Source organism: Natator depressus, chromosome 18 (genome assembly GCF_965152275.1).
Source record: "Natator depressus isolate rNatDep1 chromosome 18, rNatDep2.hap1, whole genome shotgun sequence".
Lineage (NCBI taxonomy): Eukaryota > Metazoa > Chordata > Testudines > Cheloniidae > Natator > Natator depressus.
This window is the reverse complement of record NC_134251.1, coordinates 6,523,932-6,540,304: the sequence shown is the minus strand read 5'-3', so window position 1 is coordinate 6,540,304 and position 16,373 is coordinate 6,523,932. Positions and strand designations below refer to the sequence as shown.

General features: G+C 45.5%; 1 protein-coding gene across 3 annotated transcripts in view; it reads left to right on the top strand.

Moving 5' to 3' along the window:
• The first annotated feature begins 8,646 nt into the window (after positions 1–8,646).
• FBXO42 (F-box protein 42) overlaps positions 8,647–16,373 on the top strand; it is a 100,258-nt gene continuing 92,531 nt past the window's right edge. For all 3 annotated transcript variants that reach the window (XR_012642316.1, XM_074975323.1, XM_074975320.1), the window contains exon 1: positions 8,647–8,862. The gene's annotated coding sequence lies outside the window, so the exon portion shown is untranslated. The remainder of the gene's footprint in view (positions 8,863–16,373) is intronic.

Genomic DNA, 16,373 nt, shown 5'->3' with positions numbered 1-16,373 from the left:
GCAAAATGGGACTGACAATTTAATAGATGGCGGGCGCCTTTCCTGTATGTTAATGTTGAACTAATGCCCCAGGATAGTCCTAAGAGTTGCGGTGGTGCGATTGGTGAGATGTAACTCCAAAGTCCTGGCTCCTTGGGGCTGTTGAAGTTGCCAAGGCATTTTGTAGGAGCAGAGGTGGCCAAACTCCCATCTGCCTCCCTAAATTCCCTGGTTTGCACTCTCAGGCAAAACTTCAGCAATGGTAAAGCACAACAGCTTCCTAAGTGCATCAGCTGGGCTGATCGGTTGATAGAAGGGATATAAAAGCATATGATGTCACTGTTAAAGTTTTGTGTTACAGGGATGTGACGTTATTGACATAATCTGGGACCGTATAGATCATCGTTGCAACCAACGTCCTGTAGTGGCACCAAATCATATAAAGGGGGCCAAATGAGGTGTCTAAGACAAGGTTATGGTTTGTTGATTATCCTGTCTATATGTGTGTATCATTTTTGTAGTTGAAGTTATGAATATTGGCTCTATACTGTCTGTAGTTCAAACTTGTGCTATGCTTCTGGGTGACACCCCAGACAAGCTGGTGTCAGCTCAGCTTAGCTTGCTTGATGGCCCATTAAGGACCATGAGCTATACAGCTGACCCATTGAGAGAAGGCAGACACGCCTTGGGACTCAGCAAGGCATGCAGGGACCTGCCTATGGACAGAACTCTGAGGTGTTTCCAGGCCATGGGATGGACAGCTTGTCCTTGGGACAAAGAAAGAGAGACCACATGGCAAGAGACTATAAAAAGCTGCTGCAGCTCCTCCATCTGGTCTTCAATCCTGCTTCTTACCTCTGGAGGGACCTAAGCTTTGAACCAAGGACTGAAAGACCCATCCCAGCTGTGGCTGTTCTCCAGAGACTGGATTTGAACCTGCAGTTTATTCCATCACTGCTGCAAGCCTGAACTAAGAACTTTGCCATTCCTGTATATAATTGATTCCATTTAACCAATTCTAGCTCTCATCTGTATCTTTTTCCTTGTATGAATAAACCTTTAGATTCTAAAGGATTGGCAACAGCATGATTTGTGGGTAAGATCTGATTTGTATATTGACCTGGGTCTGGGCTTGGTCCTTTGGGATCGAGAGAATGTTTTTTTCTTTTACTGGGGTATCGGTTTTCATAACCATTTGTCCCCATAACGAGTGGCACTGGTGGGGATACTGGGAAACTGGAATGTCTAAGAGAATTGCTTGTGTGACTTGTGGTTAGCCAGTGGGGTGAGACCAAAGTCTGCTCTGTCTGGCTGGTTTGGTTTGCCTTAGGGGTGGAAAAACCCCAGCCTTGGGCTGTAACTGCCCTGCTTTTAGCTGTTTGTACTGAATTGGCACTCTCAGTTGGGCCCCACCAGAACCAGCATTGTTACAAGGGAGCTGGCGGATGTGTTGCTTTTGGGTATCTGTTGGTGATGGACAGGAAAGCCTGATGGAGTGCTGGAGTATGCTATCGATAGCATTGTACCCAAAGTGAAAGTGGGCACGAAGGCACAAGTCTTTCCTCTTCACTCACTTCCATTCTTTCAAGATTTTGGGCCAATCCCTGGGGAGTACCCCTTGATGCGATGGGCAGGCTTGTGTGTTCCAATGACGCTCAGACTATGCCAGCGGGCGTTTGAATTCCTGGGAGGACTCCCTATGTCAGAGAGGTCAAAGGACAGCAAGCAGACGAAAAGCAGCCCAGATTGGATTTCAGTGATGGGCTAACAACATATCCTCAGAAAACAGGGAATTTATAGAAACACAGGAAGGTCAGTACTCATGTGGAGCCTTGTTCGTGGCCTAAGTGACATTGATGGCATGGAAAGGATTCTGATTCAGAAAGTTTTGAGTGGATGAAGTGTGTCCTGCTGCAACCTTGACTTCTACTAATCTTAGCGTTTGTTTGCTAGTAGTAACCCTTAGAGAGACAAGGTGCGGGGTGTCGTGTCTTTTATTGGACCAGCGTTAAAAGATGTGACCTCCCCCACCTTATCTCTCTCATATCCTGGGGACTGACTCGCTTCAACTACACTGCATACAACAGTAATCCCTGCTAGTTATCTAATTCCTTTTAGTGTCCACACAAGGACCCTGCCCTAGTCTCTAAAACCCAGAATTTGAATGGTATTAGGCATATAAAAAATCTGGGCCTATCTGCCTTGGTCATTAGTTAATTAGCCACATCAAAAAGATTGAATTGGCAGCTGCTCCTCACCTCAAACCCAAAAAATTATTAACTGTAGATTAAATCAACCCAATCAGTCCTGCCTGTGATGGAGCTTATCCCCCATCATGGGCAAGGTAAGAGATAAAACCCCAGTTAGTGAGGTGCTGCACCTGATTAACTAATGGCCTCCTAACCAGAAGAGACAGAGCTAGGCCTGATAAGTAGCCTGAGGGAGTTCAGGTGAGGGAGTTTGTTCCTCTCCTTTGAGGAAGGTCTAGGCCAGGTAGACTAAGCAAAGCTATAGGGACAGGACTGGCTACTGGAAAAAAGGGGTGAGATCTAGGGGAGACTGCAGAGAGGGCAGGATTTTCCTATAGAGGGAGGCTCATAGGGGGCAGAGCAGGCTCCTGTGGGAGGGAGCCCTGAGATACGCTTTGTAAGCAGATAAAAGACAGGGCAGAAGAATTATTCAGTTTTGCCTGAACCTGGCTGGAGGCTGGTAGCCTGTGGGAGGTGCTGGAGCTGAAGATAGTTGCAACACCCTGCCCTGACCCATCTGGGAGGGTCACCCAGGGTGAGTGAGTACTACCAAACCTCTCTTACCACAAACTGCTAGCTTCTATCCCCTCTCCAAAAGGCTGGATAAAGAAGGGCCTTGCAACCTTCCCTGAAGGTTAACATAGTCTGGCTACTTCTTTCTTTCTTAAGGGTCTTAAGTGGGAACACACGCAATTGACTGTATAAAATTGATTTCTAAAAAAATCAACTTCTATAAATTTGACTTAATTTTGTAGTGTAGACATAGCCCAAGGGTGAAGGGTCCTCTTGGAAAATGCCCTGCTATCTTATATCCAAGAGGCTGCACCTTTGCTGATCCCAACTGCAGCAGTATGAGAGGGGGAGAGATGTCACCCCCTTTAATCTCAAATAGCCAGGTCTCAGGCCAGATGGTGTTCCTAGGGCAATATGTTCCCTATCCTCAGGGATAAATAGCCAGTCAGTACAGATCAAAGACCTGGTGACCTAGTGTTGCCAGGCTGCACCTATATCTGTAAGCACTCTTCAAACATCTGGTGATAATCAAGCACATGGTACTCTCTCTACAGGAGCATGATTGAAGCAAATTGAGAGACTCCCAAAGCTCTCATTGACTTAAAGAACCCGATCCAAAGCCTATTTACTGCTTATCTGCCTTGCAGGGGTGTTGTGAAGCTTAATTACATATGTACAATACTTTGAGGCTTTTGCTTGGAAGGTGCAATTTGACTGGAGTTCTGAGGATCCACTCTCCTTTGAGTTTGAACAACAGTCAAAATTCTGGAGCAAAAATATGGGGGAAAAGATGCCAATATCACTTGTTGAGACACCACTTTTTCAGTCACAAAGGGCCTGATTCTCTCCCCCTGCTGTAGGATAGGCTTAATTCTCATTGATTTCAGTGGCAGCTACTGCTGACCTTTGGTCGGAGAATACAGATCACATTACCCCAGTGCCACACAGTTATGCAGGATCTTGAAAATAGTGGTGTAACCCACTGGTGAGTATGTGCCACAGGGATTATATGGTGAAGTTGCTTGTGATGACCCAGGAGGTCCATTTCAGTCTGATGTTCTTGGTCCTCCTCTGTGCTGGTCCACACACACAATATGAGCTGTAGCTCACGAAAGCTCATGCTCAAATAAACTGGTTAGTCTCTAAGGTGCCACAAGTACTCCTTTTCTTTTTACGAATACAGACTAACACGGCTGTTACTCTGAAACCTGACAATATGAATTGTCACAGTCCTCCGCTATAGAGCCGCAAAGCGCGAGCTACAATAGCTGGATTTAAACTCCAGAGGTTGGTCTGTGGTTCAGTCCCACTGTGTCAGCCAAGAGGGCAATTGTCACACTGTAACATTCTACAAACCACTAATCCTTCAGTTTCCTGGACAGATAACCTATAAAAGCCAGGGAGCTTATATTTACTCCACTTCCCTCTGACAATGGTATAGGGGTGGCAAGGTTTCAAATGAGCCCTTTGAAGAGTGGTTTAAAGTTAACTAATTCAAACAGTGGTAACAAACCTGAATTCTACCAGCGCTTGGGATCCGGGTTAGGGTGTGGGGAGGGAAGGCGTTTAGGGCCTGCCCTCATCGTGCCAAGGTGCTGAATGACTTCACTGGGAGCTGAAGCCAAAGGGGAATTGGTCACCCAGCCCCTCCCAGCACTGGGCTCTAAGAAGGCTGGTGTAGTGTTACATACAACTGGGGGAGTGGAGTTCATCTGCTGTAAGTGCAGGGGACAGAACCCAATTTGAAGGCCCTTCTGTGCCTCCTGCTGTTGTTTCACCGGACTCACCTGAACTTCTGGTATGCAGATTAGACATAATGGGCTGAAAAACTCTCTAGTGCAACTCCCCTTAAATCAGTCAAGTTACACTAGGGATGAACTTGGCCCATTCCCTTTCGCAGGAGCTCCCAAAGGTAAATGCCAGGCACTTTTTCAAGCCGTATTTGTTACTGTGGCTTGTGACTGCAGAGCAACTCATTAGGTTTATTTTTATTTTATTTATTTAGATTTACATCACAAAAAGACTCCTATGCAAGGACCCTAGGGCCCCCAACACTTAAATGTACAACATTATACTGCCCCCAGCAGCATTAGAAAGCAAACATTCTTACTAGAACAATACCTCAACCTGGCCATCTACAAAAAGCTCCTTTTCATCTCCATCATCCTGGGACCATCTCCTCAACTCTCCCCAAAACCTGACGAAAGGCAGCTGAATGCAATTACGGCAACGTACTAGCAGATGGCGACTAGCATCCTACGAACTCCACCTAAAAGCCTCCTGAACATGGTTAGGTTCTACACTCCTCCTTAGATCCCTTGTCTGACACCCCCTTTCAGCAGCCCCCACCCCATGCAGCTGAATCTGCAGTCTCACTCTCTCTGCGTGCTCTCAGGGGTGGCCAGTACAGTCATCCTCTCCTCTGGAAGGTTATGCCAACAAAACATCCAGCCTGTGGGAGGAAAAGATATTGCAGTGCAAAGCCTCTGCATCTTTTGGGCAGAATCTAATTCAGCAGTATGATGCCATGCGTTGAAGCAAAAGCTTCTGCAAGCCGCAGCAGGACTGAGAAAGGCTGTGAATACCTTCCAGCTGTCCACAAGGCTATTTGTGCATAAAGGTCAGCCTGACTCAGTTGCCTCTCGGACAGAAAGCATGGGCAATGCATTGCATGCCGTTGCGGGGGAGGAGGGATGCAGCATTGGTGGAGGTGCTGATCTCCAAGGGCAACATTAGGCTGCTTCTGTGCCTTTCCAGAAGGAACTGAAATGTCCCAAGGCACGTTTTAAAAAAAGAATCCAGAACAGATGTGTGTGTCCTGGGCAATAAAACAGCTGAGAATGTCCTTGGGAGCTGCTCTGTTTGCTTGCTTACAGGCTCAGATTCAGCGGCTTCCACCAGTGTTATCTTGGAGGGGGCCCCAGCCCTCTTTTTTGCCTTTGCATCTCCCCTGATCCCTTAGGAGTGATGGAGGAGGAGAGCGTCCCTATGTAATGCCTATGTCCAGCACATACAGTAAAACATATTCTAGTGACTGAGGGTAAAATGTTCAAAAGCACCTAAGTGACTTAGGTACGGGGAAAATGGGACCCAGGCTCCCAAGTCACTTAGATGCTTTGAAATATTTTACTCTAAGACTCGTCCCCATAGTACTTTATATGCTGAAGTATATGCACATCAATATTGGGGGATAAAGTGTATTTATGCCCTGAAGCAAGTCCTGGCCCTCACCTCTGCAGGCATGTGCCTCAGTAGAGGCAGTGAGCGGAAACTTGCTCTGAATGAGGGGGCAGAGTGGTGGTGCTCTGCATGGGGAGTCTGGGGCAGAGGAGCGTTGGGGTATCACAGAGAGGAGGAGGAGTGGGATGGGTGCTGTGCATGGGGAGCGAGGGGAACTATTGAGACTTGGCAGAGCGGGAGGGTTCCTACCTGTGCGCCGTGGTGGATGCTCCAGCCCCTCCTGGGTCCTGCTTCCACCACTGCCTCTCCCCCCACCACTTGCACACAGTTGACAGGGAATGACACATGGGGTGGAAACACAGATCAGCCCCACTATATTTCCATTGCAGGGCACTAGCTCACACTCCCCACAGTCCCATTCTGCTACTTCTGTGCCTCAGTGTTGCGGAGCCCAGGTCCACAGGGCTTCTCTGAGCAACCGTCCATAAGGGCTATTTAGGTGGCTCACGGACAGGTTCAGGTGATCTGCTGCTGTACATGTTGTTCAGTCCTTCCACCACACTAATGGCTGGAACAGTCTCAGTGGAGGGGTATCACTGCCATGTTAAGGGCTTGGAAGCACAATTCTTTCCCCACTATGGATCTCGTCACTGCCCAGCTGTGATACTTGGCCTGGGTGCTGAGGAGTGGTTACATTTTCTGTAATATTTGTATGAATCCTTTGCATGCCTCAGTTCCCCACTGTACTGTGCATTGCTACCCAATGGATGTGAAAGGATGAACACCAGTGCTGGAAGTGAGTGAGAGAGAGTGTGTGGGTGTGTGTGCGTGTGTCTGTCCGTCCTAGCTGTCTAGGTGGAATGACTGGGTCATTCCAGAGCTGGTTGAGAACAAGACAGATCAATAGAGGATCCAGCGATAATGAGACCCCGCAATGACTGAACAATCAACACAAGAAACCCTAGGAGAAGGGACATGTGACCTCAGCTGGAGAACAGATGGAAAAAGTGTCAAACAGCTGGAGTAAGGGCTGTCCTTTGGAGGTACCCAGCATTCACATTTGGAACTAAGGCCACAGAGCCAGATGGAGCTGATAACAGCCTTCATTGCACTGGCTTGGCCAGGATGAACTGTATTTAACCTTTGTCTCTCTGTGATAACCTAAGGACTGTCAGCTTCTGCAGCCAGGTCACTAATACATTGTTACCTTGTTTTGGAAAGGCTGCCACTGCCAACACTCACTGAGAGCATTGTGCCCTGAAGGGGCCCAGGACAAGCCTCCTCCAGGCATCTGGTTCAGCTGGATTCACTGCAGGGAGCCAGGGGGAGAAACAGGGATTGCTGGGGCCCGAAGGCCCAGTCTTGGTGGCCATGGGCCTGTCCCTGTAGAAACATGTGGGTCCTTGAGAGCCGGCACACTAAAGGGGTCATTCGTAAGGGACTGGTTACCGACTGGGGCATAGACCAGAGCCTGTGAATCCATGACACTTGGCCTGGGTGCTGCGGAGTGGTTTTGGCCCTTGATAATTCTGTATAATAATTCTAATTTTAAAGAAAAAGAAATTCACACACCAAAAACTTTGTGAACAATAGGTTAAGGATGCTACATTACAAATACTACGTACCATGAAAGTTGCCATGAAAGTTGCCATTAATAAAATCTAAGGGTTAAAGTATAGAAATGATAAACACTGTATATACCCTTATGGGAAATATATTGGCATGAGGAAAAAATGTATGAAGATCCACATTCAACATTTCAAGAACAATCTTAACACTTTCTCTCCCTCCCATGTCACAGCAGACATGGCAGTGACTGCTGTAATCTAGGTGGCCCGAATGTTTCTGTTCTCACCTATTTTCACTGTCCAGTCTCTGGCCCTTTGGGCAGTTTCCCAGGCATGGTCTCTGCCTGAAGCAGACTCCTCGTTAGCAATGGTCCCTGGGGCGCTTGTGGCTAAGAGGTGGCTGGAGCAAGCCTCACACCTTTTACCTGCTCTGCACGCAGGAGGGTTGGGAAGGGGAGACTTGGGGGCACCGGCCTGGCTGAGGCGAAGGGGTTTCTGAAGTGTATGCAGGATGCGGCTGAGCTGGTCAAGGGCCCGGCTAAAGGATTCACCCAGCGTAGGGTGCAAAGGGCTGGGGGACAGGGCCTGCAATGGCACTTTCTCTAGTCTGCAAATGACCTTCCAAACATGGTGCCCAGCATCGGCACTCTCCCTCCATGACTGCCCTTCTCAACATGGCGCCCACCCCTTTCACGCCCCGCTTAATTGCCCTTCCCAATATGGTGGCCGCATTCGCCCTCTTCAGTGACCTTTCCAATATGCCGCCTTTCTTTGCCCTCATACTCTACCTACCTCTATTTGCCTTTCGCAACATAACAACAACTCCCCTTCCTGTGCGAAAACTGCCCTTCCAAATATGGCGCTCAGCCTGTCCTTCTTCGTTGACCTTCCAATAATGGCGTCTGTCCTGTCTCATTTGTGTCCGTGCTGCGACTGTCCTTTATGGTTATTCGTTTTCTCCCTTCCCCATATGGCTCCCGGTTTGGTTAAACCTTCCTACTGGCCTGTTTCGCAACTGTGTAGCCTCCCCAGTATGACCCCCAGACTGCTCCCCTTTGCTTGACCTTCTCAATATGGCGCATTTCCCGTCCTTCTTCTCACGTGACCTTCTGAACACGATTTCCGCCGCTCCCATGTCACGTGACCGGGCCGGCGCGCGCCTGCGCGCTGCGCTCCCCCTCCTGGCCGGACTGGAGCGCTGCTGGTTGCGATGCTGCCGAGCGGAGCGAAGATGGCGGCAGCCGAGGGCGGCTCGGGCTCCCGGTGCCCGCTGCTCTGAGGGGGGTTGGGCAGCGCGGCCGCGGAGCAGGGGGAAGGGCCCCGGCTCCTGCCTTTACCCCGGGCCCTGGAGAGAGCGAGGCGGCGGCGGGGAGGTGAGTCCCGCCGGGGGGCGGAGCGGCGCCCCGGGACGTGGGGGAGGGGGCCCGGCCAGGAGCGTGAGGCGAGGCCCCCCCTTCCCCCCCCCCCCCCCGGCCGGGGCATGGCGGGGCCCGACAGCCAGTGCGGGAGGAGCCCCCGGGGCTGCGGGTGGGATCCCCCACGAACGACAGTGGGGTCGGGGAGGGGATCGGGTCTCCCTGTAGTGGGGGACTCCCCATGTGAACGGGGGCCTGGGAAGCTGCCTCTGGGGCCATGAGAAGGGAGCTAGTTCCTCAGCTTGGGGTGGGGGGAAGGGAAGGGTGAGGAGCTCTGCTTGGGGGCGCTGGGGTGTGGGGAGAATCCCTCCGCTCCCTGCCCCCGACCCCGGCTCTGGTTTAGGGAAGTGGAAACCCGAGCAGACATGTCCGCTCCCCGTCTGGGAGGTGAGAAGGGTCTACGGCTTTCTGTGTCCCGCCCCCTGCCGCCAGACCTGGGGACAGTGGGGCTTGCAGCCTCTCAGCAGGACTCCGAGAGAGGAGGTGGTTGTGGGAGCACCTGCAGCGTTCTCTGCTCTTTCCTGGGGCGGAAGAGTAACTAGCCCTGGGGTGTGCTCAGGGAAGACCTGTTCTGGTGTGAAGGTGGCTGGCTGCTTTTAGGGAGGGAGGTCTGGAAGGGGGGATTAAACAGCAAATCCAGGGACAAGAGTTGGAGACTCTGCCCATCCTGTTCGTTAGAGAAGCGCTTGAGTTCTCTGTGCCTAACGAAAGCTGTGTATTTTTGCTGTCTTTGATATAATGCTGATGAGGGAGTTACACTCCAGATTACACACCACAGCTCCTGCCAAACCCTGGTCAGTCAAGAGTAGTCTACATATAAGGCATGATTCTTTAAGTTTCCATTCTGATTGCTATGCTGAAGGGGAGGATGGTTCTGCTCCATCATAGCATAGTGCTTGTGTGGGGAACAGTTGCACTAAGATTCCCATTTGCTTTCTTTTTATTACTCACTAAATACTAACTTCTGAGAGGATGTTGCAACTTCACCATTTTAGGAATAAGGAAAAAGCTTGTTTCTCTTCTCAGTATTTTCATTGTCTCGGATATTGTTTGTAAGAGCACATTCTGAGAAAAGGGATTTCTTTCAATATGTTCTGTTTTTGTGAAAGGCATTAAACTCTGTACTAATGTCTTGGGACAGCCAAAGCTGTCATAAAATTGGGATTTCATTAAAAAACACAAACTTCAGCAATGCAGCACAAAGCATGAATTTCAAATAACGCGGATCCAGACAATCAGGACTGAGAGAACTTGCGTTCACTTGTAAGTGTTTTTCATAACAAGGCTGGTGTTATAATGAAGTTGCCAGTAGAAATAGCATTTTATATGTATAAAAATAAAGATGAGTCTAAAGAAAATATTTCAGATCCATGGAGAACTTGGTGTGAGTTCAGAATCTAAACGAGGCTCTGCATTTTGTGCCTTGGGTGTCTGTGAGAGATATATGTTGGATTTAAGAAGCTTACATTGTGTTAATGCTAGTGGTGAACATAACATAAACAGCAAGAGATGGTAGCATGGGTATTACTTTACATTATCCACCTTCTCTGGCTTTCTTCTGGTAGTCTGTTTCACTGATGGTATGAGTGAAGAAGGGCTTTTTGTTAAACTATGAACTGAATAGTATTACTTCGGTGGGATTGCCTCAAAATGCATAGCTCTTACGAGGATTACATTGTATTGCTGTAAGCAAGATGAAACCAAGCCTCTCTGGCTGAAGTATTTTGCACAGATGAATTCAAATTTGAAATCCTAACATATTCCATCTGAGAACAGGTGTTTATTTTTTCGTGGCCTCCGAGGCCGAGGGTGGAACATTGGCACATAGCATTCCTGATTTTGTGACCCAAACTCTGCTGTTGGAGGTGTTGGGGAAAGAACGAAAGGTATATGAAGGTATATTGAAATGTATGTCTGTAGTGTATGGCATCAGTTTGTTACCTGTAACTATTTCCTGCTTATAAACTAACCCAATTGTGGGACTTCTGTTGTGAGGCTTGCTTAATGCCTATTGATGGGCACATCATTTGCATTAAAATGGCTTCAGTTATCATAGTGAGAACTGTTTACACTGCAGGCTAATAAATGGTGGAACCTTACAAAAGAAACGCTGTTTATTTGGGCAGAGAAAAACAGATTTGATCTGGGCAGAAATCATGGTCCTTTCTAAAGGAGTGGTTGACTGCACTTGAGATACCACTACTAACCTAAATTCTAAACTTAAGAGTAGCAGTATTCAGCCTTTAAGAGCCATCTTGCCATCTAATGGCACCACAAAGCTGGAAAGAATCTGTGTACGATGCCCCAGTATTGTGTGCATTATGAAGTCACATCTACCTGATGACATTACATTGTCATGACAAATTGATGCAACATCACAATACAATGGTTATAATCAGGGAATGAAAAACTTATCTGATGTGCTAATCAGAAGACTGAACCTGTTAGCTAGATGCTGACTTGAAATATTAGGGGAGGCTTACCATCATGGTTTGGGGCAGTATTTGATGAGAAGTGCTAACCCAGCTTCTCGGGAGGAAGGGATGTTGGGATTCTTAGTAGGGTTTTGTCCCTGGACCTTGCTTGGGGAAGGGTAGGGACCTCTTTCTTAATAAGAGATTACATTGTTGCATACAATAGGTATACGCAAAAAGAAAAGGAGTACTTGTGGCACCTTAGAGACTAACAAATTTATTTGAGCATAAGCTCTCGTGAGCTACAGCTCACTTCATCGGATGCATTCAGTTTTCAGTGCTGTGTGACATTTCTCTCTCATACACTCTAACGGCAGCAGGTATAATAGTAAAACTGAGCTTTCTATCATCAGCCTTTACTGTCTCTCGATAAATAAACTCTCTTGCTAGCCCTCAAATTGTCAACTCCAATAATGGATTTTTCTATTCTCAAAATTCAAGAAAGTTGTAAAAGGACCTTTTTAAAGAATGAGGCTCATGCGCAAAGTGGACACAAACATTGTAGCTGTTAAAATTGTTAAAATTGTTAAAATACAATATCTCAATCATTCATTGGTAGTAAGGAGCCTGAATTAAATTTTACGTGATGGAGGATTTTAGGTAATCGGTATTAGAGGATACTACTACTGCTGTTTTTGTTTCTGGCTTTTTGCTGGTGAGGTGCATTTGGAAATCCTTTCGTTAGAATATTAAAATATTAAAACAGTCTGGCTCTGTACTGTATTTAGTTTTACATTTTCTTTTCATATGTTTAGTGGAAAGAGTGACATGAACTGTTGGCAGGGGACAAGGTACACATTTCGTGTGCAGAGAGGAGGATTATTATCAGCTCATTCCCAGAATATGAATGTTTTTTTAAATGTGTGTGTTCAAAACTTCACTAAACTTAAATTGCACTGTAGTCAGCTGAGGTAGTTGCCAATTTATGTTGCTTCCACAGCATAATTTATGCTGCTGAGAGTTGCTTAACAAGGTTACCAGTTTATATAAACACACCTTTGTGACAGTGTGAAGCTTTTCCCCCTGTATTTGGTTATCAGAGGAAGTTGTCAAAGATATTGATTCATGTCTCTCACAAATTTATGACACTAATAAACACTGATGAATTTCATAGTCTCATTGGCTTTTAAAAGACAACATCTGATATTGGACATGGGCTTAAGAAAACAAAGTTTGGCGTATAGTCTCAAATAGCTGGATTAAAATTTCCTTTCCAGAATGCTTGCATATAGCCCAGTGAGACATCTGTATCATTATTAAAGTGGCAATACTAGGCCTGGTATTGTGCAAGATGCAGAAAATATTGTTGTTACCCCTGGGAGTTTACAATCTCAAGTGCCATGAATGTCCTAGAGCTTTAGTTCCTTCCCATTAGATTGTTTTGTGGTTTGTCCTCTTCCCTAGTTTTCTAGAAACCATTGATACATGTATGCTCCTTTAGCCTGGAGATGGACACCACCCAAATGCCTGGAAATACAAACAAATAAAAATGGGAATTTACCTCCCATCTAATGTGAATTGAAGCATCATTTACACTCCAATAGTCTGTATTGCTTCCTCTGACTTGAATGCATTTTAAAATGTTTGTCTGGTTTATTTTGTCCTGTGAAGTTCCCGAGTTCCATACTGGACCGGGCATTCATTGGTTTTCGGTGGGTTCTTAGTGTTACCTGAATTTAGTTTTTGCTTGCTTGCTTACATGAACATCATTGCACTATGTCTGTAAATGTACCCTCTCTGGCCATGATTTTGTCAGAGCTAATAAGATCAGTAGTGTTAATTGCAGAACTCTGGGCTATCCAGGAAATGGTGTTGGACTCAGAGGAAGGTGTTACTCCCTGAATCAGTACTGAACCAGTGTATGGAAGTACTATGCTGATTGTGTACTGGAAGAGAGAGTCATTTTTCACAGTGGTAAGGATATAAACCCTGATGTCTTGGCAGAATTCAAATTTGGTAGGTGTACATTCTGCCTAATTAAAATGCCTTCTGTGGGTTGATGAAATATTAATTTTGCTGGCACAGAGGGGATATACTGTCCTAGAGGTGGGTGCATTTCATTAGTAGGTGAGTGAATATATGTAGTATTCAAACTGATTTAGGATCCTTCAGGATGAAAGCCACTGCATAAGCATAAAGTTTCTCTCTGAAAGGTAGACTCTCTTTATTAAATATGTCTGAACCTGAAAAAGCAGTAAATCCATCCATGTACTGGATTCAGGTGCCAAATTTTGTAAGTGCTTAAACAGTGATATTTTCTTATGGCATTTGTTTGACGGGGAACCTGGTACTGTCCATTTGTAAACTTTTGTCACACTGGAATTGAGACTGGGAACCATGAAAGAGGTGTTATAATGTGTCCAAAGTCCCCAGACTGCTTCTGTTTAAATCATAACAAATTTGGACATACTTCTAGTGTATAGGGGGAACTATAATAGTAGAGGCTTCATTCATTTTTATAAATTGTTGTGAATCTCCTTGTACTTCTCTGTGAACTCCCAGTCACAAAGAAGGGAGCTGTTTGTATTTGGGAGATGAACCTTTCTGAAAGACTGAATTCTTTACAAATCTATATTTTTCAGAAGGCCATTGGTTTACTGCTCTGACTGATGTTATGCATGATCTGATTGCAGTTCTAACGAGGCTTTTGCTTGTGTGCATTATGGTGGTAAGATTTTTTTTTTTTTAGACACAAGTGGATGGAAAATCACTAGTCTTTAAGTGTTTCTTGTGTTACGTTTGAGTAAATACATTTACAGACAAGTGTCAGTGGCTTTTTTTACCCTTTTTACATATTCTATTCTATGGAATCAAGTATATGAGCTAAAATTATTTAGATTAAAGGTAGCAGTTCAAGGGATAAGTGGGGAAGTTAACTTTTCCTGTCTTGCTGAATTTGTACTGTACCCCTTTCCCACTCCTAGGTCTGCTTCACTCTGGGGTAGCTAGGTGATTGTAGGTTTCAGAGTAGCAGACGTGTTAGTCTGTATCCGCAAAAAGAACAGGAGGACTTGTGGCACCTTAGAGACTAACAAATTTATTTGAGCATAAGCTTTCATGAGCTACAGCTCACTTCATCGGATGAGTGCAGTGGAAAATACAGTGGGGAGATTTTATACACACAGAGAACATGAAACAAGGAGTGTTACCATACACATTGTAACAAGAGTGGTCAGGTAAGGTGAGCTATTACCAGCAGGGGGGTCGGGGGGAACCTTTTGTAGTGATGATCAAGGTGGGCCATTTCCAGCAGTTGACAAGAGTAACAAACCATTATGAATTTCTAATGTCAGAAGCCCACTTGAGTATGATGATTCTGAGCCAAGCATTAGCCTGTTCCAGGCGTACCAGAAAGTGTAACTCCGAGACCTATAAATTGTGTAGCAGGTGTGCATGCTGTCTCCTGTCACTGTTTCAGAGAACATCTTTGACTCTTGGACTACAAACTTTTTAGATCATGTGCTGTTGTGTGCTATTAGATGTCATCATGTTTTGTCCCAGTAGTTGATGAAATGAGCCCATATATATAGTTCATTTTGATTGTAGCCACCTGATCACTCTGCCTTTCTGACAATGGGGAGCGAGGAGTCAAGAGATCTAGTTTCTAGTTCTCAGTGCACCCTGGTTTGCTTCAGTTGACCACTCTATAAAATGGGGATACTTTGTGAACTCTTGTAAGATCTTTGGAGGAAAGGTGCTAAATAAATGCAATAGAAGATCAAAAGTTAATTATTGAATTTGCCAGTGGCCTGTGTAATTTATTTGTAGTATCCTTAAAAAAAAGTTTCTTGGTGTGTTGCCTTTATAGGGCATTTTGCTAAAATGTTATAAAAATCTAAACAAAAACCAATTCTGAAAATAGTTGAAAGACAGGAGAGAGCGAAGCAAATATATACTTGTCCAACTTGTGTTTTACGTCTTTCCTCTTCTGACAAATCTAATGAGAGAAAACGAGCTATTATAAAACTCAGAATCCTTAAATTACTAATGAGAGCTAATGACCTGAAGAATAGCTCTGTGTTGCTCAAAAGTTTTTCTCCCACCATCAGAAGTGGATCCAATAAAAGATAGCTCAGCCCCCCGTCTTTCTCAACAATCTAACTAGAAATGTAATCTGTGAATTGTCTCTAGTATTGTACTGAAGCTGGATATTTGTACTTAACTTTAATTTCACATTTTTGTAGATTTGCATTGTGTCTTTCTATTCATGGGCCAGTCATCTCTTGATCTTTCTTAGTCACTGGGCTGCTTGTAGTTTTCTCATTGTCCTGTCCTCCTCCCTCTTAAGTGTGTAAAGATTTAGTATAAACCTTAATGTCAGATCTGTCCATGCATGTGGCTGATCACAGGGGAATCCAGAAAAATTACCACCTCATAATGCAGAATAGCCATTGTATCCCCAATAACTCGCCACCCTTAGAGCCAATTTGTTGTACTCTTCATCTTTGTATAATGTTTGGCTGGCTAACGGGGGAGGTACTTATCCTTCTCTTCCCCATCTGCATTACCTCCTTAAGAATCCAAATGAATCACTTCTGACTTGCCTGAAATAGATCAACACTCCAAATGAGACCAGTGTTCCTTCTGAATCCTGTTTACAGAGCTGCTTTTCCTCCTGCATGCATGTGTAGAAATACTATTGCTAGTCATGTAAGAAACATCATTTTTAACAGTCTTAAACCTCTAGCACTGGAAGTTTTAGCTCTTCCAACTTCTATTGGTAGTGCAGAGCTTATTGATGATTAGCATAAGGGATTCCAGACTGCCAGCTACAGAGTTAGTGGTAGCTTGGCAGGATTTTGATATGTAAGTAGAAATGTTGCCTTACAAATCAGTCCAATATTTGTCCAATTGTAGTTTGACTGTTGTAGGGACACATGGTGCAGTCATAATTACATGCATCCATTGTCCCTGTAATAATGTACTTGCCTAGTGCATATAGAACCCAGTGAAGAGATGCAAAATATCTTTCATTCTGAATTGCAGTATACTAAA